Source organism: Carassius carassius, chromosome 29 (genome assembly GCF_963082965.1).
Source record: "Carassius carassius chromosome 29, fCarCar2.1, whole genome shotgun sequence".
In the NCBI taxonomy this organism is placed as follows: Eukaryota; Metazoa; Chordata; class Actinopteri; order Cypriniformes; family Cyprinidae; genus Carassius; species Carassius carassius.
Genome location: NC_081783.1, coordinates 6,743,812 through 6,764,853, shown reverse-complemented (window position 1 = coordinate 6,764,853; position 21,042 = coordinate 6,743,812). Strand labels below are relative to the sequence as shown.

Here is a 21,042-nt window from a genome sequence, read left to right as displayed (position 1 = left end):
ACAATTCGATCCTTTTGGTTCCTCATTAATCAGGCGTCATAGGCTTATATTGATTGCAAAGGCATGACATTGTCAGGGGAAAGCAGGCTGGATTCAGATGCGGGTAAACTCAAGGCTTTATTCGAAACAGAGGAGAAGAGTCACGGTTCACAGATTACACTCACAGTGACAGGATGAGTAGCAGATGAGTCACGTTTCACAGGTTTCACTCGCAGTGACAGGATGAGTAGCAGATGAGTCACGTTTCACAGAAGTACGTATAACTGCCGGACCGGAGGGATGAACAGCTGGAAGCTACTAGGAGCTCAAGGCTTGTAAGAACAAGGGCAGAGGAATCAACTAAACACACTGGAGCCTGAGGACAAGTCACGACAAGGTGAGTTCAAAGAGCTGCTAGATGATCGAAGCTATTGGTATGAATAACAACAGTCTGACAATAGACAGAGAAACACAGGGAATAATAAAGGGGAAAAAATTAGAAGGACATAGAGAACAGGTGGCAAGTAATCAAGGTTAACAACGGGGAAACAAGGGAGGCAGGGAAAACACAAACAGGCAGACGCGGTGAGCTGTCAAACCATCCCAACACACACACACCCACACCAAAAAGACATGTGATTAGCCCCGAGACCCGACAGTACCCCCACTCCCAGGAGCGTCACCTGGCGCTCTAGGAAGGGGCCTACCTCGATGTCGCCGGAAGTCCTCAATCAACGAGCGGTCCAGAATGTCCCGGGACGGAGCCCAACACCTCTCCTCTGGACCATACCCCTCCCAATCCACAAGATACTGGAACCCCCTGCCGCGGCGCCGCTCATCGAGTAATCTCTTAACCGTATAGGTAGGAGATCCATCCACAAGACGAGGGGGTGGGGGGGTGGGGCGACTGCAAGCAGGATTAAGGGGGGGAGAGAACACAGGCTTGACCCTGGAAACATGAAACACCGGGTGAACCCGACCAAGAGTAGGAGGGAGCTTGAGCCTGATCGCCACCGGACTAACCACCTTGGTGATGCGGAAAGGCCCAATGAATCTGGGTGCCAGCTTACGAGAAGGCACCCGGAGAGGCAGATCCTTGGTAGAGAGCCAAACCCGTTGACCACACACATAGGTAGGAGGAGAGGACCGGCGACGATCAGCTGCAGCCTTGGTTCTGTCAGAGGTTTGGACCAAAATCCTCTTGACTCTCTCCCAGGTGCGACGGCAGCGCTGGACGAAAGCCAGGGCGGATGGAACCGCTGCGTCGGGTTCCTGTGATGGGAACAGAGGTGGATTATAACCAACAGCACACTCAAAAGGGGACATACCTGACGCGGCCGCAGGGAGGGTGTTATGGGCGTATTCTGCCCAGGAGAGCTGCTGACACCAGGAACTCGGACTGTTGGATGCTAGACAGCGGAGCATTCTTCCTAGATCCTGGTTGGCCCACTCACACTGCCCATTGGTCTGAGGATGAAAACCAGATGACAGACTTGCAGAGGCCCCAATCTGTCTACAAAACTCCCTCCAGAACCGGGAGACGAACTGGGGACCCCTATCAGAAACCACATCCACTGGTAACCCGTGGAGACGGAAGACGTGATCCACCACCAGTTGGGCGGTCTCCCGGGCGGAGGGTAGCTTGGACAGGGGAATAAAATGAACCGCTTTGGAAAAGCGATCCACCACCGTGAGAACTACAGTGTTTCCCTTCGACGGAGGAAGCCCAGAGACGAAATCAAGGGCAATGTGTGACCAAGGACGGGAAGGGATAGGGAGAGGATGCAGTAGACCATCAGGAGGGCGATTGACAGGCTTACTTTGGGCAAATGTGGGGCAGGCCAACACAAACTGTCTAACATCTGCGGCCATAGTAGGCCACCAAAAACGCTGTCGGATGGCAGACAACGTTCTCCGAATACCTGGATGGCAGACTAACCTGGATGAGTGACCCCACTCAAGGACCTCAGAGCGCAGCGCAGCCGGCACCGGCAACCTGCCCGCCGAGCACTCTCCCGGCACCTGCACCCCTCGACCGGCCTCCTCAACTCGCTGCTCGATACCCCACGAAAGAGCCCCGACCACCACCCCCTCAGGAAGGATGGCCTCGGCCGCAAACTCCCCCCCCGGAGCACCGAACAGGCGAGAGAGGGCATCAGGTTTGGTGTTCTTAGATCCCGGCCGGTACGAGAGGGTGAAGTTGAATCTGGCAAAGAAGAGCGCCCAGCGGGCCTGACGCGAGCTCAGCCTCTTGGCCGAACAGATGTATTCAAGGTTCTTGTGATCCGTCCAGACCAAGAAGGGCTGCGCTGACCCTTCCAACCAATGACGCCACTCACCCAAGGCCAATCGTACCGCCAGCAGCTCTCTGTTGCCGATGTCATAGTTACGTTCTGCAGGGCTGAGACGACGAGAGAAGAAAGCACAAGGATGAACCTTCCCATCATGGAGGGAACGCTGAGATAGAACTGCGCCAACCCCAACGTCCGAAGCATCAACCTCGACAATGAACTGGGCCTCCGGATCTGGAACCATCAGAACAGGTGCAGAGACAAAACGGGACTTTAAAATGTCAAAGGCTACCTGCGCTTCCCGGTTCCACCTGAAGGACACCTTAGTGGAGGTTAAGGCTGTCAGCGGTGCAGCGATTTGACCAAAATTCCGGATGTAACGCCGGTAGAAGTTGGCAAAACCCAGGAAACGCTGCAGAGCCTTCCGGGAGTCAGGGACCGGCCACTGGGCAACAGCTTCAATCTTAGCGGGATCAGGCTTGATCCCCCCCGTAGAAATAATATGGCCAAGGAACGTAACAGACTCAGCGTGGAATTCGCACTTCTCCGCCTTGACAAACAACTGGTTCTCTAGTAACCGCTGGAGAACCCGTCTGACATGCTGGGTGTGTAATTGGAGAGAAGAAGAAAAAAATAAAAATATCATCTAAATACACAAAGACAAATTGAGTAATCATGTCACCCAACACGCTGTTGACGAGTCCCTGGAAAACGGCTGGAGCATTGGTCAGACCAAACGGAAGAACCAAGTACTCGTAGTGTCCCGAAGGGGTGTTAAATGCCGTCTTCCACTCATCCCCCTCCCGAATGCGCACCAAGTGGTAGGCGTTGCGCAGGTCTAACTTGGTGAAGACCCGAGCTCCCTGTAATAATTCAAAAGCAGAAGACATTAAAGGTAGGGGGTACCTGTTCTTGATAGTAATGTCATTCAAACCTCTGTAATCAATACAAGGCCGCAGGGAGCCGTCCTTCTTCTGAACAAAGAAAAACCCTGCACCAGCGGGAGAGGAGGAATGGCGGATGAGCCCAGCCTGAAGTGACTCACGTATGTACTTGTCCATGGCCTCTCTCTCAGGACCTGAAAGGGAATATAAACGACCCTTAGGCGGCGAAGAGCCCGGGAGGAGATCAATGGATTAAAAAAAATTTTTCGCACCAGTCCAACGATTCTTTTCAGATTCTCAAAGCAAAAACACGGGCCGTCCAATAAGATTTGAGCTAGGATCATGTGACCGGAGCAGTTGTTGTTGCACAAAAAGGCAACAGTGGTGGCACTGTTTCGAAAACCAGTGTAAACAAATACAGAAGAAGATTATTCCGGATAAGAGAAGAGAGGAGAGTGGATGCTGAGTTCTTGTTATCGTTGGTATTTGAGAACAGATTTATTCTCACATGTTCTTTATACAGAATAACATTTCTATTAATTGTCCACTGAATTATGTGATCTGTAGAGCACCGTCCATTTTCTTCCACGTGAGCAAGTGTTATGAGTCAGTATGGAAAGGCCTGTAGGCTGTTGTTTTTCCAGTAATATAAAAAAACGGCTTTGCTCAAGAAGTATTGATGTTGCACGATAAAAAGCTATATTGCTATTTTTTGTTATATGGATACTCTATAGCCATTCAAACACAAATACAAATAGATTATTTCATTCAAAATTAATGTGATTCAATGATTAATATATAACCTGAGGAATTCTAATTCTTTTTAGTGAATCGGTCCAAATGTTTCTCTTGCAAAAATGGTTAATAAATCCTGTGCAGTATATTCATTTTGTATATTTACCAGTTAAATTCTGCTATTCATCAGTTTTTTTCTTTTCAGATTTTTTTTTTCAGTAAGGATGCATTAAATTGGTCAAAAGTTACCGTAAAGAAATCGAAAATGATCCACAATATTTCTATTTCCAATTAATTTTGTTCTTTTGAACTTCCTTTTCATTAAAGAGTACTGAAAATTCAGCTTTGCCATCACAGGAATAAATTACATTTGAAATAGATTAAAATAGAAAACAGCTATTTTAAATTGTAAAAAATATTTCACAATATTACTGTACTATTGGTCAAATAAGCAGCCTTGGTAAGTGACTTCTTTTAGAAATATTAAAACAATTAACCGATTCCAAATTTTTGAGTGGTAGATTAGATTAGATTAGATTAGATTAGATTAGATTAGATTAGATTAGATTAGATTAGATTATGGGCCAGTTTTACTAACAGTTTGTGCCAGCGCAAACCGTCTTTTGGCGTTAAAACTGTACTGTCAGGTTTTACTAAAGACACGCAGTGAAGAATTAGCGTGGAAAAGGACAGTTATTTTTGCACCTGCCCTTATTAAATATGCATTTGTAGGAGTTTCCCTTTCAGACGCAAACGTTATGGGAGGAGAGTATTCAAATGAATCACGCAATGCATTTTACTAATGTTTGAGATCTTCAAATTATTGCCATTTGCGCCATTATTTAATGCCAAAAAAGCATGTCTTAAATAATTTTGTGCTTGATATGGCTGCAATATTATTGCTAGGAGGAAGCTCTGCAGAGAACAGAGAGCATGTGGTAGAAGGGAGAGGATTTTTTTACACACATATTATTTTGAATGCCAGAAGAACACATTATCCGGACATATTGTTTGCCAAGCCATGTTATTTTTAATGTGCTTCAGAAAATAAAAGATGACTTTGGAACCCTCAACTAGGAGTCACGCAATACCGGGTCTTTCAGAATTTCCTAGCAAACCATAACTTTTTGGCCTCCGGTTCTTTTCAACGTACTGTGGCTTATTTATTTCTTTATTCTTTATTTGCGACTACTCTAATTTGCGCTGCTCTTGGTATATTGCATTGGTTGAAATGAGATGTTGCATCTGTGTTCTTTAATTTGCGTTTTATTAGTAAATCACCCGCAGAAATTTCCCCTCCCATCAGCGATGTTTTTGAATTGTGCTCTTGTGCTAATTTGCCCTGTTTAGTAAAACTGCCCCTAGGTTTCTTGCAGGCCTATTATTTGTTGTTGAAGGTAAATTGTCCTTTCTAACCTTTCTTCAATTTCAAAGTTGCTTCCCCAGCACTGATTACAAATGGACAGCCAATTACGAATAGAAAGTAGCATTCACGTTGATTGAAAAATGGATCTTCTTGATTGGTCAGTTTAATGAATCGTGTAATTTGGGTTGACTCCACTAATTGTGTTGCACTAACAATGTTAGCATGGTGGATTTAGCTAGCCCCTGTCTGTTCAGAGAGGTGGCTCAATGCTAATTGCTTCAACTTTAAGCCTGAGAGAAATTCCCAAACAGTCTCGTCGTGTTTTTTTCCCCGGCACACTCCCGCAGGGAATTGCAAGCGGGCCTTGTTTGCAATCTTCTGTAGTGCTCTTCCCATTGCTTTTGATTCTTTTGTACTTTTCGTGGCTGACACAGATCAAAGGGCTCTGCTCTCCACTCCAGCATACTCCATTCCTTCCCTTCACTCGACTCCCATCAGCCCCTGCTGCCCCTCCCCACGTTAGCCTGGCTTTCTCACACACCGCAAGCAGCGCCAAAGAATCGGCTCTTTGAAGTCAACTTTGCCAAACAATCATAAAAGTTAAGAGGCTCTGTCAGAGGGACTTTTTCAGGGCATCTAGTGATGAGCGCCACGCGCCAGTTTTCTGGGTCCCTTCATTGGTCTCATATCGCATTTTGTCACAGTGTGTCTCTTTTGATTCATGTCAATGGCTTGGTTAAAAGCCTCTAAAATCTTAAATCTTGGTATCAGCCTGTTGGTGAAAAAAGATAGACATGTGGCATGTGAGGAAGTATTTTGAGACTTCACTTTGTGATTCAGTCTTTCCTACAAATCAGGAGTTCTGAAAAATAAGACACAATATAAGGGTGCAGCATCTGCTATAAAATCTGTCATGGCGGTACCTTTTCAAAAGGTACTAATATATACCATTTTGATACTAATATGTTCTTTTAAAATACTAATATGTTCCTTTAATGTACTAATATGCATCCTTTAAGGGTAAATAAAAGTGGCCACATTGACACACGATACACGATAGCATGGTACAATTTGATATCATACATGATTGAGAAGTTGTTAACCTGAGAACTTCAGGTGATATTTTTTATATAAATTATGATTAAAATGATACAGAATGCCACTTGTGACCCATTTTATGGGGTAATAGTGATATTTTTGTGATTTAAGGCTTGTTTAGGTCCATTAACAGTTATTTCTTTTGTGTGTTTTCTTTTCAGTGTTATTTTAGTATCATTGAGATACTATTACATTTTTTTTCTTAAAGGGGTCATATGATGCGATTTCAAGTTTTTCTTTTCTCTTTGGAATGTTACAAGCTGTTAGGGAATAGATAAGATCCCTAATGTTGCAAAGACTAAAGTCTCAAACCCAAAGAGATATTCTTTATAAAAGTTAAGACTCGTCCACTCCCTCCTAAAAATACTTGTTTAAACACTGCCCCACGTCTACGTCATGATGTGGGAAGATTTGCATAACGCCTCACTAAAGTTCACACACAGAAAGAAGGGGTAACTTTATTGTTGCTGCCACTGCCACCGCCGCCGCCATGTTGTAAAGATGCTGTTTATTGTTGCAAAAGCAAAAATACTTTGTTTGGTCTTCCAAAAGAGGACACGACTAGAAATGAACAATGGTTAAGTTGTATTTACAACACTGTTCCAGAACAGTTCAACCCAAATATTCAGATGTGTGCAGCACATTTTATGGAGGACTTTTAGATAAATTTAAACTAAATGAAAAGTAGAAGCATTGCCTTGGCCATTGCCTTTGGATGTGTCCATTTAGTGTGATATCCTGGAATTCCATAAACAAACATCTTCCTTCATGCGGATGATGAACCAGGGTCGGAAATTAACAGGGGCTTGTGGCAAAAATGCCACCAAAATGAACAAAAATGCACCACAAATTCCAGATAAATGGGCTAAAATTACCCCTGCACAATAAAACAATTGATTACAGAAAATGATTAAAAATGTATATTGCACGTGTCATGCACAGTGTAACAGACTGCTTTTTTGTAGCGCAATCATACACATATCCGTTGAGTTTAGGAATGCAGTGACCAATCAGAGAGGCTTAGATTAGTCAGCACTGAAATCTCCAGAGTTGTTGTTGAGTGTGCGCGCTCACCGATTGAATTCATAATGAACTGAATGACTCATCATAAACAACACCGTGCAGACATGTTATTGACAACAGTTTAGGTATTTTGATTGATTGAAGTAATGGTTAAATTCAAGTATTTGAGATGAAAGAAAACAGATACAATTATTAAGGTGGTGATAAAAATTGCTCTCAAAACAAAAAAAAAACAACAACCCTGGAAATCTATTCCAGGGGCCAAAAATTTTAAGTGAAAGTGACGTGACATACATCCAAGTATGGTGACCCATACCTCGAATTCGTGCTCTGCATTTAACCCATCCAAAGTGCACACACACACACCGTGGACACACACCCGGAGCAGTGGGCAGCCATTTATGCTGTGGTGCCCGGGGAGAAGTTGGGGGTTCGGCGTCTTGCTCAAGGGCACCTAAGTCATGGTATTGCCAGCCCGAGACTCGAACCCTCAACCTTAGGGTTAGGAGTCAAACTCTAACTATTAGGCCATGACTTCAAAGAGAAAGGAAAACTTAAATTGCCTCTTAATGGAAAAAGTTCATTTCTGACCATGCAGTGAACCATATGAATTATGTGAATATGTTTGAGCATCACTGAATGACATCTTGATATAGTAGACATTGTTCTTTATATGGCGTTAAGAAAGAACTTTCACCTAGATTAAGTTTGCTGGTTACACAATATTTCTGCCAGCTGTTAAACTGAACTGGTGATTAATGAAGTACTGGAAGGGATCATTTGGAGCTAACGATGGACAACAAACTCTGGTGGAAAACCAAGTGAGTGAGGTGTTTTGGTCTCACATGTCATTCAGATTGATAGACAGAGCGAGATCTGCAGCGGCACACAGAGCTGCTTTTAACCACTTTGGGAAGGTACACAGCATGTAAATGACACTGACTCTTTTTTGTATTCGGAAACAAATTAACAGGTAATCCCCATTTCAAAGACTGTAATATAAAAAGAGAGTCATGCTTAATTTATCCATTTTCTTATCCTCAGATCCACCCTTGAAAGACATGCTTTAGGTATTGATGTGTGTGAGCACAGAGAGCTAGAATGAGTTCTGGGTGAGTGTGTCTGCTGCATAACAAATTCTTCCCAAAATAAGATAAAAGTCAAATGTATGTGTAGTGCCTTTTTAAACCAATAACAGCTTATCATAAAACTGCAAACAATATGGAAGAGCAAATTAACGTGATGCTTTAAGACACAAACAGACACACGCACACACAAAATGATTGTTTTGCGTTCTTTGTTTATTGCTCTAGGACAGAGCTAGTAAAAAAAGATATGGAAAAGAGAATGTAAATCTTTGTTTATGGTTTAAATATCATCATATAATGGAGACTGAGCCTCAAAAGTAGTTAGATCTGGGGTCTTCAACAGGGGGTCTGTGGCAGTACGGCAGGGGGTCTCCAAAATATTGTTTGATCTTGAACAAATGTTTGTAGAAAAAAAAGAAAATTTGTATTAAATAAAAACACAATATTAATAGTTCAGCTTCCCACATTATATATTAGTTTGCACACTATGTTATATTAGTCTGTAGTGCATTGAAGAGTTTGGTGTCAGTCTTTTTTTTAAAGAAATTAATACTTTTATTTAGCAAGTATTGATCAAATTTATCAAAGGTGACAGTAAAAACATGTATATTGTTACATAATATTTATATTTCACATAAGTGCTGTTTTAAAACTTTTTATTTAATAAGAATTCCTGAAAAAAATATCAAATTGTCAGAAAAATTATAATAATAATGAATAAATAAAAAAACAAGCACCGCAACTGTTTTCAACATTAAAATTAATAATAAATGTTTGCAGAGCAGCAAATCAGCATATTATAATGATTTCTGAAGAATCATGTGACACTGAAGACTGGCGTAATGATGCAAAAAATTCAGCTTTGCATCGCAGGAATAAATTGTATAGAAAAGATTAAAATAGAAAACAGTAATTGTAATAATGTTTCACAATATTACTGTTTTACAGTAATTTTTATCAAATAAATGCAAGCTTGAACAGCATAAGAGACCTCTTGCAAAAAATAAATAAATCTTACCAACCTCAAACTTTTGAACAGTAGTAAATGTCATTATTGATTATTTGTCATTGCAGTTTAAGCAGAGTGTAAATACACAAATATAGTACTATAAATTTTCATTTTCCTTGATTTTCTTTTTATTCTGCTCAGACTTTATCAGCAGTGCAAAGGGGAGACTATTTATTCACCATCTCTTCACCATCTCTTCATGTTCGGCAAATCACAGCTCATTTAGTTTTTATGTGCCGGTTGAAGACAAGATAGCCTCTCACACACACTTTCTGACAGCTCTAGACAAAACAGATGTTACTGGCTCTCTAGTTTTAACCCAGTCAGATCTTTAGAGGGGCATGGGTACTTAGACTTCACAGTAGAGGATCCATTAAGACTGCATTTAGCTCAGAAATATCCATGCTCATTTCATGCCTAAAGTTCAGACTTATAGTTAAGCAAGTCATATTCAGTCAAGCATTACATCATCCCTCATCTTTCCTCAATTGTCTGGTTGCTATAGACATTATGCCAGCCTGTGGTTTGTTTGTTCCCGAACAAAATTTAACAACAGTCTTACACAATTCAGTGCTTCTATACCTCAATGAGCCTCTTTATCCAGTGCGACAGCAAGTAATCAAAGGTTATTTCAGTCGACGCTGCATGTCCAATTCTCGTCCCAACCTTGTTAGCTCTGCTCGATCTTAAGTGCTTTAGGCGTCTGGTCTTAGTTTCAATGTTTTTTTCCCCCGTCCCGCTTTTTCCCGGCATACTACTCTCTAATGCTGCCCGCTCCACTCTCTCACTGGAGTCATTTAGCTCTTTGTCGAAGTTTCGCCATAACCCAATAACGGCCTGGCTGACAGAGAGCTGGACCGGCCGTGAAAGCCATCTGAAGTTGTTTACTCACAGCCTAGGGCGAATTTAATAACTTAATGATGGTTAGAAATGTCTGTGCCATCTCGCAAACAAGCCCTTTGTGCCTCGTTTGCCTGATGAGTGAAAATATACTTGCCATCACCGCATCTTTCTCTCGCAATTATAATTAGTTTTCTCTTGCCGGCTCTGTGGATATTTATGGGCTGGTGTCGTAGGGGCTCGTCGAGGTCTTTGGTGCTCTCTTGAATATGCAGAGTCTAGTGGAGACTGATCCAGTCTGGTGTAATCCTCAAAGTGATCTCTCTCCCCAGACTCTGTGCTGTGGTAAAGAGACCAAAAGCTTGGAGGGTAAGGAACAGCTTAGAGAGTGACTTTGTCTCTGAAGAGTGACTCAGTGGAGACTCAGACTGCAGACCGCGCTGGGAGACACACACTTCAATAGTTTGCTTAGGATGAGCCTTAACTACAGTGCAGTTAGTGAAGCTCTGTGGAGCCTTATACTGTCAGTTATATATTGCTTTCTAAGTTAAGCATTGCTCTGTAACTGCCCATTAGCTCTGAGGTGTTAAAAAAAAGTTTTTTCCATTAAGCAGCAATGTTGAATTTAAAGTGAAGGGCATTATTTTTCAGATAGCTTTGTATGTTCAAGCTTTTTCAGCTATTATTTTTTTTATGTACTTTATCCAACTCTCTCTCTCTCTCTGTACTTATGACTATTTCTGCTGCTGTACTATTAAGACATAAATGACCGGAGTTAGGATTGATCTGTGTAATGGTGTTGGTCATTATGCCGTTCATCAGGCCAGTGCGACCAAGTTGCTGAATCGTGGGCGAGTGCTGATATGCAAAAATGTACAGCCATATGTTCCTGTGCTCAAGCTTTTGACATCAAATCCATGATGCTTTCTGAACAAGCTTAGTTTCTTCTCGAAAGAACAGCGAAAATAAATTTTTCCGTGATACTGTGTCTAAACAAACAAGTATGAAACCATTTCACGACAAGTTCATCAGACATCATGACTCACTGTGCAGAAATGCGCATCTGAACATTAACCATGATGACCACGCCATTGAGATCTAATTGTTGCTAATACATTAGCATGCATCTACATGAGTAAAGATATGAAGTAGCAGTGCTCTCTTGATTATGACAGTAATTACATTGCGAGGTGGCAGACGGTTTGCCTGTTGTTTGTGAATGAGAGTGGTGCATTGGAGCAGGTGATTAGAGTCTGGCCCTGAATTAGCAGATGGTGAGGAGGAGAAAGACCTCCTGAGTGTCCATGTGAGCTGAGGGGAATATCAGTACAGAGGAGGAAGTGCGTCGCAGGGCAACAGCTCATCATATATCCCTTCGTGCAGATTGTTTCTAATACCCACCCACACATTTCTGGCCCAGAAATCTCAAACATTACAACCTTACACCCAACTTCCTTTGTGCCCCAGTTCTGTCACTAGCACATGTAGCAAGTCTATTATTACAAATCCTTCTGCAGCATGTTTAAAGCCCCCATTTACACCTTCGGCTCCTCCCTGACCAGCTTATTCCTGTCTGTCACCCGCTTCGGTGGCTTAACGTTGTGGTTGCATCCCCTGAGGTACGAGTATTTCCCCCTGCTTTGCTTTCAAGTGTGTGCTTTGTCCTGTCGGGTTTGTGTGTTTCTAATCATCCTCCTGATGTTTAATTCGGTCCACACTTTAGCCCAAATTCTGCGGCTGTCTCTTTGTTGATAGTGTGGCATCCAGTCTGCTCAGCATGGGGTGTATTTGCATTTTCATTGTGGCCGTGGCTCGGGAAATCTTCAATAGCGGCCGCATTATCGCCCCCGGAAAGAAAAGCAAACCACTCTTCGAGAGTTCAATTTAGTGAGAAGTGTGGTATTTCTTTCTAGTGTCTTGCAGAGTTGGAGACAAAGGCTTATCTCTTTACTTTGATGAAGACATGTTTTATTGTGACTTATTGTAGCTAGGAAGGCCCGTCGAGTCGCTGTGGAGCGGGAAAAAAGGAAATGGGACAAGTTGCATATGACAAACAATGGGCTAAATGGACATGAATTATACATGGTCCGATTTCTCTCTCTCGTTTTTTGTTTTTCCATTTGCGTTCTCACATAAACTTCACCAGCAACTCATAGATATGCACTACGGCGGGCATTAGCGCTGGTTTGCTCCTCCGGCCTCGTGACACTGCATCACTGTGACAATAGGTTATATGGGATCTGTTCCTCTCACCTCATATTCCCTTCAGAGCTGCTGTTAAATGCTGAATCTCACGGCAGCGTTTATGTACACGTGCTAATGCAGGCCGGTTTTCCCTGCACACCTCGGCGAATGATGAATGCGTGTGTGCATAAGGACTTTAGATCTCGCTCACGATTCCTCAACTCAGCTCTATTCTGTTCTAATCATGCAAAACCTCAAAGTCATTTTCAGCACCGTAAGGTGTAAGATTGTGCTCTGTTTGTCTCAGTGATATAGAGAGCGAGGAACATTTTGTAATTATGCTTAATGATCTCTCACAAATGTACAATCTGCCGCCATAAATGTCACAGTTCAGTAGACGTGATGACGGGTGGGTTATTTGAGAGCACGGTTTTGTGGATGTGAGGAAACAGCGGATTGATTATATTAAGGAGTAATCCGTCACTATTTTCTGTCCCGGGCAGTGGCTGTTTACGCTATGCTAATGATCCAAATTCTTGCATGACTCCCGTGCTGAGATACTTCATCATGGAAAACAAACAAACAAGAGCTGTATTTGGATCAAAGAGCTTTCTGAAATAGTAGCATCAAAACCCCATCAATTGAGCACCGCTTTCAACTCCCTGCCATCCTCCCCGAAAACAACACTGCTTTACAGCCCTCACTCTTTCACCACGAATCCTCTCAGACACATTAAAGCCACTTGAGTTTAATAGTGTTCACAGTACACCAAAGATGTCGAACAAAATGGAGGTCTCTGAGAAGCTGTTTTATTTATTTATTTGTTACTAGAATATAGTGCAAAATATTTGGGAAATTTATAAGTGAAGGAAGGGCGAAGTTATCAATGTGGAAGCATACTTGAGTAAAAGTAAAAAAGTTTTCATATTTAATTATACGTGATAGTGATTGTTCAATGATCGTCATAATTAACTCACCCTCATGGCATTCCAAACTCATAAATTTTGGTTAATCTTCAGAACACAAATTAAGATATTTTGAATGAAACCTAAGAGCCTTTAATTAAATTTCAGGTAATCAAATGTTAGAGGATCTCAGAAGGTCATAAAGAAATCTTAAGAGGAATCTGATGTCTTTTAAAGAGATATGATTGCTTTACACTTTTTCCACATAAACATACATAGAGCGTACAAACATGGTAAACATGAGAACAAATATGGTAAATCATGTATGTGTCGTTAGCATGCATATACAGAAGCCTCACTGTGTCACTCATGCATGTTTAAGCTTCTGAATAAGATTACATTTATGATCTTTTTTAAGTTTTGGTTACCAGGAATTTTTGAGTCAGATTCCAGATTTTCAAACCACTGTATCTCAGGCCAAATATTATCTGATCCTAATAAACCATAGCCCAATGGAAAGCTTATTTATTCAGCTTTCAGATGATGTATAAATCTCAATTTCGAAAAAACTGACACTTAAAACTTAAGGTTTTGTGGTCCAGGGTCACATATTGTAACTATATATGTGTGTGTGTGTGTGTGTGTGTGTGTGTGTGTGTGTGTGTGCTCTTGTTTTTGTGACATATCAGGACACAACTCTGTATAATGACATGGGTATGACACAGGTATTACAAGGAGTGGGTGACTTATGAGGACATAACCCATGTCCCCATTTTTCAGAATGCTTATAAATCATACAGAAAGAGTTTTTTTGAGAAAGTAAAAATGCAGTTTCCTGTGAGGGTTAGGGTTAGTTGTAGGGTTGGTGAAGGGCCATAGAATATACAGTTTGTACAGTATAAAAACCATTACGCCTATGGGATGTCCCCACTTTTCACAAAAACAAACGTGTGTGTGTGTGTGTATCTTGTTAACATAAGAATGCTATTTGACTTTGACTAACTAATATAATTTATATTTTATATCTTTTTGCTCTTCCAGTGCTGCAACATTTGTGTGATGTCCTTGTAAAATTGGTAAAAATTCTAGAAGGTGGGTGTGTGAGATTGAAAAATGTCTTTTGACTTGAATGTCAAAGAAACTTTCAGTTCAAAGTCTAGAGACTTGATCACTTAAAAGCAGATTTGAATTTGTGGCATACACAAAAACAGCCATTAAATGCATAAATCATTGTTTCTCTCCGCAACTGTCTCTCTTTAACCTTTCATCCTTTTGCACGTATGAGGTTGTGTTTGTCATCTTAAACCTGCCCTCATGAGGCTCTCGGCGCCCTACTAACGCCTGTGCATTCAAAGTCAAGGCCGATGTATTTTTCATTCACTGCATTGAATTATTGAGCAGCTTATGCAATACGTAATGTGTGTAACTCTGCCACGGCCATGTCAAAGACCTGAGAGCAGAGTGGAAGAGCTTGACTTATCTAACTCTCTAATTCTTCATTTTAACTTATTTTGCTTTGCCCATGTGGAAGTAAGATCGGCAGGTCAGACGTGCCAAATATCATCTGCAAACAAAGTCAATGCTTCTAAATGCATTTACATGACAATTTAGGGTATTATTGCTTCAAACTATCCTTTAAGGTCAAAAAGAGTTGGAAAGAAGACTTAATGACTACCATCCTGGGCAGACAGTCAGTCTTTTAAACCTGAAGTGTGTAAAAAAAAAATTTTCTGATGGTAAAATACTTTCACCTGTCCAAGCGTATTATGTGAAGAAAACTATAAGTAAGACATTTGTTGGTTGAGTTCTTGAAAAACACTCTGGCGCTGTCAAAACATTTATGCTTTTGGGCATTCCCGAGCAACAACATTGCCTTTTGTAATAGCTGTGGAACAATGTCTGATAGCATTTCCTATTATCTCAACGCCATTTGCTGGGCTGGTGTGAGATATGTCAGAAGTACATGATTTATAATCTGTCATCTTTGGGTCAGAAGAACCTGGCAGGAGCATTAAGAGGTTATGAACAATCACCTGAGCCGTCAATGTCATGTGATAACATGACTGGAGCCACAGGAAAATTCTCTCTCCTCTCTCTCTCTCTCTCGCTCTCTTGCCGTCTCTCTCTTTCTCTCTCTCTCTCTCTCTCTCTCTCGCTCTCTTAACGTCTCTCTTTCTCTCTCTCTCTCTCTCTCTCTGTCTCTCGCTCTCTTGCCGTCTCTCTTTCTCTCTCTCTCTCTCTCTCTCTCTCTCTCTCTCTCTATATATATATATATATATATATATATATATATCTGTCAAAAAAAATTTTCTGAAACTATTTCATTCTTTCTATTTCACAATTTATTTTACAACATGTTTAATTCAGTGTTACTTTCCATTTATTTGTCATTTGTGAAATGTACTACGAATTTCAAAGTGAAAATTGTTTCACCCCAATTTTTTTCACTGACAGTTTTCAACTTTCTCTCCTGAGCCATTATGTGAATAGATTGTTTTGCAATTTTCCAAATCAGGCACTGAAAAAAATCACATCTACTGTTCTGCTGTTACATAAAAAATATTAGCATATGTGTTACTTGAAAGAGAAATGTATTCCATCACAATACACGGCTAATTTTGATTGGCTGTCAATAGAGAAAATCGTTTTGGATGTTGCTGCATCTATCAGCAGAAGCACATTGGGCCATACTAACCAACCAAACCCTGACCCTTTAAAATATTATTATTTTTCAATACCATTTCATAGTACTAGTGGCACAGAAATGAAACCTTTTAGCAGAAACCCTTCAGCTTTAAAACAATGGTTATTCCAGTTCGTCTATAGCAGGGTTTGTGAACCCTGGCAGTGTAGGTGAATAATTCAAGATGGGAACGTGTTGCGAGGATATGTCAGCCTAGCAGGAGGTTGTGAAGTGGGGACGCGATGCCCAGGAGATTGGGGCAGCTGGAACAGGAGGGTAAGTGAGGGTCTCTCTGCTTGGATGGGCTGATGTGAGGAGAAATGTTTGGGTGGGGAAAGAGAACAGAGGGACTTGGCGAGATTCTCATCAATCCCCTGTCTCGCCAGCATAGATCCCAGGGAGGAATTGTGAGGCTAAGTGGCATGATGAAGGAGGTTCTGCCATGCTCAATCACTCTCCCCTCCCACCCCTCTGTCCGACTGACAGCGTTGGCCACCCGTGCTGATAGATGGATCGCTGGAGGAGTGAAGGAGGAGGCATTTAATGCTCTCTCCATTCATTTACGAGCGTGAATGTTATTGCAGAGAAAAGCCGCATCGGTTGAAAAGCAATCCTCATTATCTGCTGAAAGGGCTCGGTTGCTGCCCGGCCTGCTGATAGTTTGCATGCAAAGAGGGTGAGATGTCTCTGTAGACTGGATCTGTGTGTGTGTGTGTGTGTGTGTGTGTGCGGTGTGAGGGGATGGCAGACTGAGGGAAAGCACCATGCCGGCACAGTTAACTTGGACCTTGTTAGTATTGATTTTGCCCAGATTGAGCACCCATTCATTTATAATTCATTCTTCTCTCAAAACAATCAGATAGGGAGGGTTATGACTGAAAGACAGGCAGGAGTGAGACAGGGCATTTCTTCTAATAAAAATGAAAAGGGCATTAGGAAATACATTCAGTTTGGTCTAAAAGTCAGAGGGCTTGTTGAAAATCTGGGATGGAGATTCTAATTTAAAAAATATCATATTTTAGGGGAAAAAATGAAGGGTAGTGGCTTTACTCACCCTTGGGCCATCCATTACATTAAATTTATTAATTTAGCTGACGCTTTTATCCAAAGCGACAATTGCTATATATGTCAGAGGTCACACGCCTCTGGAGCAACTGGGGTTAAGTGTCTTGCTCAGGGACACATTGGTGTCTCACAGTGGATTCGAACCCGGGTCTCTCACACCAAAGACATGTGTCTTATCCACTGCGCCAACACCACCCCACCATCCAAGATGAGTTTGTTTCTTCATCGGAACAGATTTGGAATAATCATTTAGCATTACATCACTTGCTCACAAGTGGATCCTCTGCAGTGAATGGATGCCATCAGAATGAGAATCCAAACAGGTGATAAAAACATCACAATAATCCACACCACTCCAGTACATCAGTTAATGTCTTGTGGAGTCAAAAGTTGCATGTTTGCAATGTTAAAGGGATACTCCACCGTGTTTTCATATTAAACTATGTTTTTCCCTTAACTAAGACGAGTTGATACATACCTCTCTCATCTCAGTGCGTGCACTCAATCGCTTTGGCGCGCGGTGACACTTTGAAAGCACTTAGCTTAGCCCATTCATTCAATATGGGCCAAGCAGAGAAGCTACCAAACACCTCCACGTTTTCCCTATTTAAATACAGTTACTCGCGTAGTGTAACTCGACCTAGGACGGTAACACAAAACAAAACGTTGCGCTGGAAGACGAAGTGCTTAAGCACTTGCCATGGTATTCCGCCATACAATATAGTTATCCATTTTACACGCTTAGAAAAGCGCAACGTTTTGTTTTGTGTTACCGTCCTAGGTCGAGTTACACTACCCGAGTAACTGTATTTAAATAGGGAAAACGTGGAGGTGTTTGGTAGCTTCTCTACTTCTCTGCAATTAATTTAGACTCCACTTTATGTAGCACACAGTTTTTGCCGCAATGTAGGTCTGCATCAATTTAGAAACAGATTCACAGCGCATAGCAGTGAGGCAGTGTTGTCCTTTGGGTCATTCCTGCTATAGTCTGTCACGGATAATCTTGTTGACAAGCATTAATGAGGAACTAAGGCTCTGAACTTTGAAAGCATGTATCAGTCTGTGAAACACAAGGCCGTCTGTTTACACGCTATGGCATTTTAAGAGGAATGATGCTTGGTTGAAGCATCTGGGCAGATGTCAGTGAGGGATAGTGACTGTCAGGGTCAAGGGTGAGCTGCTGTGCATCGGATCCCCTGCTCTGGCCAGCTGAGCAAATTGTCTTGCATTAATAATCGACTAAGTCCAGCCATATCAACTGTTTACTCAGTCGTATACACACACACACACAAACACACACACACACACACACACACACACACACACACACACACACACACACACACACACACACACACACACACACACACACACATACATACAAACACACACTCAAACACACACTATTTTCGCCGTCAAGCTGATGTGTTTGCTCTGTAGATCAGCTTAAATCATGTGTGGTGTACCTCCGTGCCATTTTGACCAATTAATTTATTTTTCTTCCATTTCTCAGTTTCCTCAATTTTTTTTAGTTAGAAAGGAAAAAAAAGAAAAAAAGTGATGGTGTGTTGTGGCGCTTGCTGTTTTGGCATATGTTGTTTGTGCATAGACTGTTAAGAAATAAGAAAATACGCAACACATATTAAAGCTGTCTTTTTAGGTGAATAACAGATATTGTTGTCATATAATGAAATATTAATTGTGTTTACCATGAACGTTAATAAATACGTTAATAAAATACGTTAATAAACATTTAATAAAAACGTTGTTAGTTACCAATTAGTAACTAAGCGAATCAATTATATAGAGAAAGCAAGCAAAGATCATCATCAAAGAACAATATATACATTATTATTTCAGTCTAGAGGAAGGTTAAGCACTCTCAAAAAAAAGAAGAAATCTCTCGTTATATTCAATGAAGCTGTCTACACTTGCAGCATTTTCACTTTATTTGGGACAGTAATAATTTACATTTTTGTCCAATTTGATGGCACCCTCCAGAAGTTAAAATTGTTATTCACTGAAAATCTGACTCACTGCTTCAGGTTTGAACCGATATGTGTTTTTCTGATTATTACAGATCAAGTAGACCGATAAATTATATTTTGAATTATATATATATACAGTACAGACCAAAAGTTTGGAAACATTACTATTTTTAATGTTTTTGAAAAGAAGCTTCTTCTGCTCATCAAGCCTGCATTTATTTGATCAAAAATACCGAAAAAAAACAGTAATATTGTGAAATATTATTACAACTTAAAATAATAGTTTTCTATTTGAATATACTTTAAAAAAATAATTTATTCCTGTGATGCAAAGCTGAATTTTCAGCATCATTACTCCAGCCTTCAGTGTCACATGTAACATCCAGTCTATCACATGATCATTTAGAAATCATTCTAATATTCTGATTTATTATGAGTGTTGGAAACAGTTCTGCTGTCTAATATATTTGATGAATAAAAGGTTAAAAAGAACTGCATTTATTAAAAAAAATTATAAAAAAAATTATAATTATATATTCTAATAATATATTTTCTTTACTATCACTAATTATCAATTTAACACATCCTTGCTGAATAAAAGTATTGATTTTATTTAAAAAAATATAATTACTGACCCCAAATTACTGACCAGTAGTGTATATTGTTATTACAAAATATTTTAAAAACATAGGTTTTTTATTTTTTTTTATTCATCAAAGTATCCTAAAAAAGTATCACATGTTATGAAAAAATATTAAGCAGCAGAACTGTTTCCAACTTTGATAATGAATCATCATATTAGAATGATTTCTAAAGGATCATGTGATAATGATCCCAAAAATTCAGCTTTGCATCACAGAAATAAATGATATAAAACTATAATAAATTTAAAAACAATTATTTTAAATTGTAATAATATATCACAATATTAAATTTTATTCTGTATTTTTGATCAAATAAATGCAGGCTTGATGAGCAGAAGAAACTTCTTTCAAAAACATTAAAAATAGTAATGTTTCCAAACTTTTGGTCTGTACTGTATATATATATATATTATTTTAAAATGCTTTTAAAAAAAGTTATTGGCAAATCATTTTGGAAAATGAATGATAACGCTAACCATAAAAATGCTTAAACGCACAGTATGGAATTTTTGGCCACCAGGGGTCACTCAATCAAAATAATAACATGAGACGTACTTTGATGACGTCGGGAAAGAGCGTAGGCTCATGGGAGTTGTTGTTCATTGGAACACGCGCTCTGTCGCTCCCCACATTCCTCACTCATTTTAACTGAGGCCGGCGACACACTGGATGCGTGGCGCAAGCATCTCAGCTGCGTGGCGTGTCAGTTTTTAATTCGGCTCCCATGTTAATAGGTTAGAGCTTGCAGACTGCCTGTGTGAGCCGCGCGGAAAATGCGTGCTTGCTAGAAATAGAACCGACGCCTATTTTTCACGCGACACGCAGGCGTGCTGGAAGCGTTTCCAGGCAAAATATAATAGGAAAATATGTTTATATGTAATTTTGTACACAAATACATATTAATTCATGACATTTTGATGTTTGAAGTCTATAGGTTGACATAAATTCAGATATAAATGTAATTTAAAAAATAATTGCACCTGTCAAACATCGTCTATTTTGCCGTCAATACTGTTGATGGTGTCCTTTATCTGTAGGCTTTATATTTATGTTCAACATGAAGTATAGATATTGTTGTCATGAAGACAAGAGCCTGGTCTGTCAGCGGTCTCCCTTCACCTACAGCAGCAGCAGCCTAGTATTTTGACAATCACGTCTTTTCGAACGGAGAGATATATGAATTATCAGACCCCTATCAAATCAATATTCCATCTAGCTAGTAGTAATATATGTATAAAACACAATATATGTTAAAAAAAG

The 21,042-nt window shown here is 40.5% G+C and overlaps 1 protein-coding gene across 1 annotated transcript in view; it reads left to right on the top strand.

Moving 5' to 3' along the window:
- The window catches only part of LOC132109500 (glypican-3), a 129,344-nt gene that overhangs the window by 11,060 nt on the left and 97,242 nt on the right, over positions 1-21,042 (top strand). The gene's annotated exons all lie outside the window — the stretch shown is intronic.